General features: G+C 43.9%; 1 long non-coding RNA gene across 1 annotated transcript in view; it reads left to right on the top strand.

The window, feature by feature from the left end:
* Positions 1–540: 540 nt before the first annotated feature.
* Positions 541–7,209, top strand: part of LOC126175984 (uncharacterized) — a 33,784-nt gene continuing 27,115 nt past the window's right edge. The window contains exons 1-2 of the long non-coding RNA XR_007535631.1: positions 541–698; positions 4,718–4,954. This is a non-coding gene — a long non-coding RNA (uncharacterized LOC126175984). The remainder of the gene's footprint in view (positions 699–4,717; positions 4,955–7,209) is intronic.

Here is a 7,209-nt window from a genome sequence, read left to right as displayed (position 1 = left end):
TCTAAGAGAAACTGGTGACCGTCCGGCATGGAGATGCTTGGTTCACTGGATCACGCTTCGTTCGTTGAATAACAAAGACTTGTCACGATGATGAGCTATGATTTGAAATTGAAGTACTTACTGAATAAATCAAGTGGTTCTTATTTTTAAATATGTTGTTAATTTTATTAACCTTCAAAATAAACAAGACGTCCAACAAAGTACCAGGATCTCAAAGTGATCCGTCAGAGGAAAATTATGAGGACCCCTGATCTAGAAGAAAGAAATTAAGTGTGGAGAGCAGAATCTAAAAGGATTGGATTCTTAATGTTTTGTTAGAGCGTTGAAGCATTTTCTTTTTTACCGTCCTACATAGGGGGAAGTTAGCTGTCGTGTAAGCGGTAGAAGCTCTCGTTGTGTCTGCGACTACGCAGCTCCCAGACTGCGGTCTGAACGACAGACGTCACACTTCCTGTGGTTGAAACATCCTGCGGATGGACATCCGCCGCGCATATCGTTATATTGAGCCTGCACTGCCTACGATACGCACTCCGACAGCTCCAGTCTGAGTCTGAACAGCCCATAATGCGTCCAGGGTGCGTAGCTGGCAGCAAATGACACTTCCATGCTCGGTTGTGTCTGCTACCACGTCGGCAACGGCCAGAGAGGAATCAGCTGCGGCGAAAAACAGACATGCTGGACCAACTGTAAATCTTACGGTAAGACCTTTTTTGTGGTGTGTAGTTTTCAACTACTATAAGGCGGTTGGGTTGGCTTGCACGTACTATAATGAAGCAGGATATAATGTTCTCAGCATGGCAGTGTTGGACTGTTTTTTGTTAAGGGAAAGAACACTTAATTGTGAAACTTCAAAGTCTAAGAACTTGGCGAATCGGACAATATCATGAATTGCGATTCGGAGGGGCTGTAAATTAACCATCTACAGCTCTTCGTTGAGCCTAAAACGTTGGTTAGGATGTTGTGACGTACCTTGCCATAATCGGTCCCTTCATGTATTTTGTATAGTTGTATTTTTGTTCATAATTACAGACATACAGACATTACAATATAGCCCAATTCAAAATTAATATAGTGTTTACGCAAACGGTCGTAACTGTTTACTGAATAGCAATACACCGAGAATGTAAAAGAAAGTACAACATTTTGATCGTTGCGCCAGCGCTGTGAATCGGAAGGCGGTATGCCTTGACGTACGGGTGGAATGTTAAGTGTCATAGGTGGATCCCTTATAGAAGGCTTTATGCTAGTAGATAACGTCGTATATCAATCTCTGCCATCTGCCGAATTTTACTGTGTAATCCGGTTAACATTAGCGAAAGCATTCTCTGTATCTACTAATGCCACAAATATACCTAGGTTTCTCTTCAGCCTATGTTGTAAGTTAAATCAGCACACTCTAGCGTGTTCTTACATTCGTCATATTCATGTGCATCAACACCTGCCTTCTTAGGCATTGAATTATTACACCCTTCTTGAAGTCAGAGGGAGACTCGCTCTGTCCCATATGTCGTACATCCAGGTGGAATACTTCTGCAGGGGCTGAGCCTCCGTTGGAATGGTCGTTAATGGCGAGATAGTATATTACTTTGTACTGTTAGGGTGATGTTAGTTATAAGGAAGTAGCTCTTGAGTGCACTATTTTAATAAATTGCGGGATCTACGTATCATCTGAAAGATGACTGACTTTATCGTCAATTCAGATCATGTGTTTGATTTTGCAAGTTGCGCTTGATTTTTGGTTTGTACGTATCCGTCCTATTGTTTCACAGTATCGAAGATGAAAAATTGATCGTAGCTCTTAAGGTATGCATTTTCGACCCTATGTTTACTGAGACTTTTTTGCATCTAGTATCGTGTACTTTCAACGGTATGCGTTTACGCCATTAATTATGATACACCCTGTATAACCATATGACATGCGTGTAGATAACTAGCTGATTTCTTGTTTATTCAGTGAAGTGTTAATTAGGTCTGTAAGAAGGACACCCGTCACTTGAAAGTAGTACATTTAATGTAATATTTGGTACCACAATTCAGTAGAGCGCCAATAGACGCTTGTATTGATCAGGCCATCTTTATTGTTGTCATGTTTGAACAACAATTTCTTTGTCGTTAATCTTGACTGTGTATGCAGTAAAGTCACGTTTTAGTTAACTGTGTAAAACTAATAGTCATAGGACACTGTGCATGGACTTAGGGGGACCGAGAGAGAACAACGCTTGATCTAGCATACCACGTGAAGGAGTACGAAACCGGAATTTCCTTATCGATTGTGCTAGCCGTCGGTGTAGCGCCCGTCAGACCGCGTCCGCAGCGCCGTCTACTTCCTAGAACGCCTGAAAACGACTCTCAGCACACCGTAACCTAAGTTCCATGCATCGGTATGGGTTTCGAACACTGTAAACATGTCGAGTTTCGTGCCTATGAACTACGATTTGAGGACAGCATTGGTTTTCTGTTATCATTTGAAGAAAACTGCTGCAGAATCGCATCGAACGCTTGTCGAAGGTTTCGGTTAACATGCTGTTGGGAAAACATAGTGTTTCGAATGGTTCAAAAACTTCAAATGTGGTGATTCTGACGTGGAAACGAAGAGCGCCAGAAACCACGGAAAACTTTCGAAGACAAGGAATTGCAGGCCTTGTCGGATGATACTCAAACTCAACAGGAATTCCCCGAGCAACTGAATGTGACGCAGTAAGCCGTTTCTCTTTGGTTGAATGCTATGGGAAAGGTGCAGCAAGTGGAAAAATGCGTAACGCATGAGCTGAATGAAAGACAGAAAGCACATCAAAAGACCGCTAGTGAAGTGCTCCCCGCCAGATGCAAAAGGAAGTCGTTTCTCCATCGGATAGTGACAGCAGATGAAAAATGGATATATTTTGAGAATCCTAATCGTCGTAAATCATAAGTGAATCCAAGCAAACCAACGTCATCCACTGCAAAACAAAATCGCTCTGGAAAGAAGACAATGCTCTGTGTTTCGTGGGACCAGAAGCGTATCATCCATTATCAGCTGCTAAAACCTGGTGAAACAGTTAAAACTGATCGCTACCAACAGCAAATGATCGATTTAAATCGAGCATTACGTGAAAAAGGACCGGAATACGGAAAAAGGCAACACAGAGTCATATCACACACAGTGGAACGGTTGAGGAAAACGATGAACGCATTCAGTTGGGAAATACTAGGGCATGCGGCTCATTGTACAGACTTGGGTCCGTCCGACTATCATCTGTTTGCATCACTGGAACACGCTCTCGCTGAACAACGCTTCAGTTCGTATGAAAATGATTCGCTGGGTGATTCGCTTCACAAGAAGAACTGTTTGTTTGACGTGGCATTCATAGTCTGCCGGAGGGGTGGGAGAAATGTGTAAACAGCAATGGAGATTATTTTGAATAAAATATTGTTCATCAGTTTGAAACAACAGAGGTGTAATTATTGCAACCAAATTCCGGTTTCATACTTCTGCACCTGGTATATCATGTATTCGCGACTTGTGTTTAATTGGTCGTCTATTTACGGAAATTGTGTTCGTTGTGGAATTTGGAGGGCACTGCAAGGGCTTTTAAGGGCGAACTGGTGACGACTGTGGGCCATCTTGCTTCAAGTGGTCATTCTGCTCTACACGGGCATTGAGGTAGCTTGTACATAGGGGAGTTGTTAGTGTAAGCGTTGTTTAGAACTTGTTGTTAGTGATGTAGCTTTCAGGTGCCAAGTGGAAACGCAAATACTTTATCAGTCGCGCCTTGCAGCAACTACCACCACCTGATGATGTCGAGCAGTTGCATTGAAGAAATATTGTGCGATTTACACAATACGATCCGAAAAGCGTATTTGCAACAGATCCGTCGGGAAAGCATGAAAAGTCACACTTTAGCATCTGTTTGTGCTCGAAATGATTTCAGACTGAATGGAACTTTGTACTTCTAACTTTAAGCGAGTGTTAGGTAATGAGCAAGTCTGAACTCAAATTGATTTGAGCTGTGTTTTGGATTTATTATTGGTTAGTCTCGCCGCCAGTTCTAGAAAGTTGTCCACACAAACGACTTGACTTGCCATTTGTCACCCCACCTCCCCCTCCCCTTTTCCATTATATATATTCACTCGTGTCAGTTTTTGCTGCTGGACAAACTGTGATACACACCCACATAAGTCTCGCACCTGGTCGGCCCCCATCTGCATAGCGTTCCAGGCGGTCGCTACTTGTGGCGACGAGCGCCTGTTCAGAAATCCTACAGTTGTGGCAACTCCTGCGCCAGTCTCAGCTTGACGCCGCAAGCGGCTCCTTGTGTCGCTTGACCCTTAACCGGGCCCCACTTAGCCCACTGGAATTTACTCACGTTTATGAGAGTTTCGATGTCTTGATGACCACAGTGAACTTGATTTTAAATCCGTCGAATAATTTGTGAAAAGAATGAGATTTTCACTCTGCAGCGGAGTGTGCGCTGATATGAAACTTCCTGGCAGATTAAAACTGTGTGCCCCGAGCACTTGCCCGCGAAAGGCAAAGGTCCCGAGTTCGAGTCTCGGTCGGGCACACAGTTTTAATCTGCCAGGAAGTTTCAATTTGTCAAAAGTTTAATGGCATGCCACTCTGATTCTCATGAACCAGTGGTGTATAGTTAGTATTTAGGTACCTACAATCACTTTAAATATGTAGTCACTCGATCTTCACGGCATTTGATTATTATGACTGAAAAACATTTCGCAGGATGTTCTCTCTGGAGCGAACCGTGCAATAACCTCAAGCCACCATCCACTGCGATACCCGCCTGTGAACACTGGATACTGAGGAGCGGCTATGAACTGCCGCTGCCTGCTGCGCAAAACCCGCAGCCTCAATGCGGGGAGAATTGTGGGTGCGCCCTGGCTGCGATCCGTGGCCTCACGTGGCCCGCAGTCAGCGAAGCCACCACTGACCTCGTATGCCTCGTCGCCGCCGAAAGGGGTGTGTACGCCGCTGAAGGCATCAGCCACGAATCGTACATCTAATCCTCTTCTCCTCTTTCTAAATTATTTTGTTTTGTATGCTAACATCTGTTTGTCCAATATGTCGAGAATAATACCGTTGGTACACACACCGCACAGATCACTGGTTACCTCTAGGAGACAGATTGCTGATACCTTATGATACCGCCTGTAGCCTTCATATGATATGGCTTCTACTTGGCAAGTGTTGTGGACTGACAAGACAGCCAGTCCACAGTGACGTGTAACCGAAAGGCACGCGTTTACACACGCCGGCTGGCGTTAGGTCTGAAACAGGATACGTAATGAATGCTATAAAGAAAAGTACGTAGCTGCTGGAATACTTAACTTTAATCCATCATTTGTATACAGCATTCTTGATGATACAAGTGAGACTCTCTCTAGAAATGGTTAATGCCGCCTTGCTAGGTCGTAGCCATGGACTTAGCTGAAGGCTATTCTAACTGTCTCTCGGCAAATGAGAGAAAGGCTTCGTCAGTGTAGTCGCTAGCAAAGTCGTCGTACAACTGGGACGAGTCCTAGTACGTCTCTCTAGACCTGCCGTGTGGTGGCGCTCGGTCTACAATTACTGACAGTGGCGACACGCGGGTCCGACATGTACTAATGGACCGCGGCCGATTTAAAGCTGCCACCTAGCAAGTGTGGTGTCTGGCGGTGATACCACAGCGAGGAAGAGAGTCTATAAGTTTCTTGAAATACAGGGTGTAAACGGTATAAGGCGTCAAAATTATACAAATGGTACATCTCGGTGTGCTTGAGAAAAAAGTCTAGGGAAATTTTCTTGTATCATGTACTTTATTTTTATATAATTAAAACCTAATGTTCGTAGGATAGATAGTATACGCATTTCTGTTTCGTAGTCAACCGACAGTACACGGCGAACCGAGCTTATTGCCTACAATGACGGGGCGGCCAGAGAAAGGCAACGAGCCGACCAGAGGATTGGAATCATTAGACGTGTACAACGACGTGGTGTGATAATCAGCTGGTACCGAAAAAAGGAATGTAACGGTTTTTTGGTTGTCAATAATGTGTAATTCGCTTTACGTGAATTGAATACAACCAGTCTGTTTCTCAACAAGTCGATAACTAATGTCGTACTAGTAATGACAAGCTAATATCATACAAAATGTATTTCCATTAGTACAAATTTAATCAATCACCAAGTAGATAGTTGTCCATTAATTACAATCAACTGTTTCACCTTTTTACGGCAATGCCAAACGAATACTAAATTCACATTATTTTCCTTCTGTACAAGAACATCGTAACGAAAAGAAAACCCATTACTTCGTGTCCTTTTACACCAATACAATAAATAAAACAATACAATAAATGTTCGAAATGACCACCATTCGCTTCTACACGTGGTTCATTACGGCGAACCCAGTTTCGTCGCACTCGTTCGCACACATGCACATTGGCCTTTATGGTATTGGCAGCATCTAAAATCTTCTGCGTCAATTCGTCCACATTATTTACTGGCTCAGCATAAACAAGTTCTTTCATATGGCCCCAAAAGTAAAAATCCAATGGATTTAAATCAGGGCTGCGTGCTGGCCATCGACGTGGACCCGAACGCCCGATCCATCGTCCCCGAAATCGACTATCTAAAAATATGCGTACTCTGTGACCAATGTGGGAAGGAGCACCATCGTGGAGGAACCTCATGTTATGACGTATGCCTAACGGAATGTCTTCTAACAACGTTGGTAACAATGTTTCCTCTAGAAACGTTCGGTAATAGTTACCAGTCAAACGTGCAGGTTAAACACAGGGCCCAATAATGTAATTATCGAGCATACCCGCCCACAAATTTACGGAAAATCGTCGCTGAAAATGTGTTGCCACTACGTGGCGAGGATTGTTTACACTCCACGTGTGCATGTTACGGAAATTAGTTATTCCGTCGCGAGTGAAACACGCTTCATCTGTGATGAGTATTTTGTTGACAAAATCATGCTGCGCACTGTGTAACAAAAACAACTCTGAGAATTCACGTCGTGGAGGGAAATCTTGTTCTTCCAATGCTTCTACGCGTTGAATCTGGTAAGGCCGCAAACGCTCCTCTTGCAAAGTGCGATGAACGACTGTGTGCGATATACCCACGTGGCGGGCGATGCTTCTAGTACTCTGAGAAGGATCCTCCTGGATGCGGTCCAGAATTCTTTCCTCAGCTTCCAATGTACGATCGGCCCGTTGTGGGCCTCTGCC

The sequence above is a fragment of the Schistocerca cancellata genome, chromosome 3 (assembly GCF_023864275.1).
Source record: "Schistocerca cancellata isolate TAMUIC-IGC-003103 chromosome 3, iqSchCanc2.1, whole genome shotgun sequence".
Lineage (NCBI taxonomy): Eukaryota > Metazoa > Arthropoda > Insecta > Orthoptera > Acrididae > Schistocerca > Schistocerca cancellata.
Note: the sequence above shows the minus strand (reverse complement) of the source record. Positions and strands in the feature narration are given on the sequence as shown.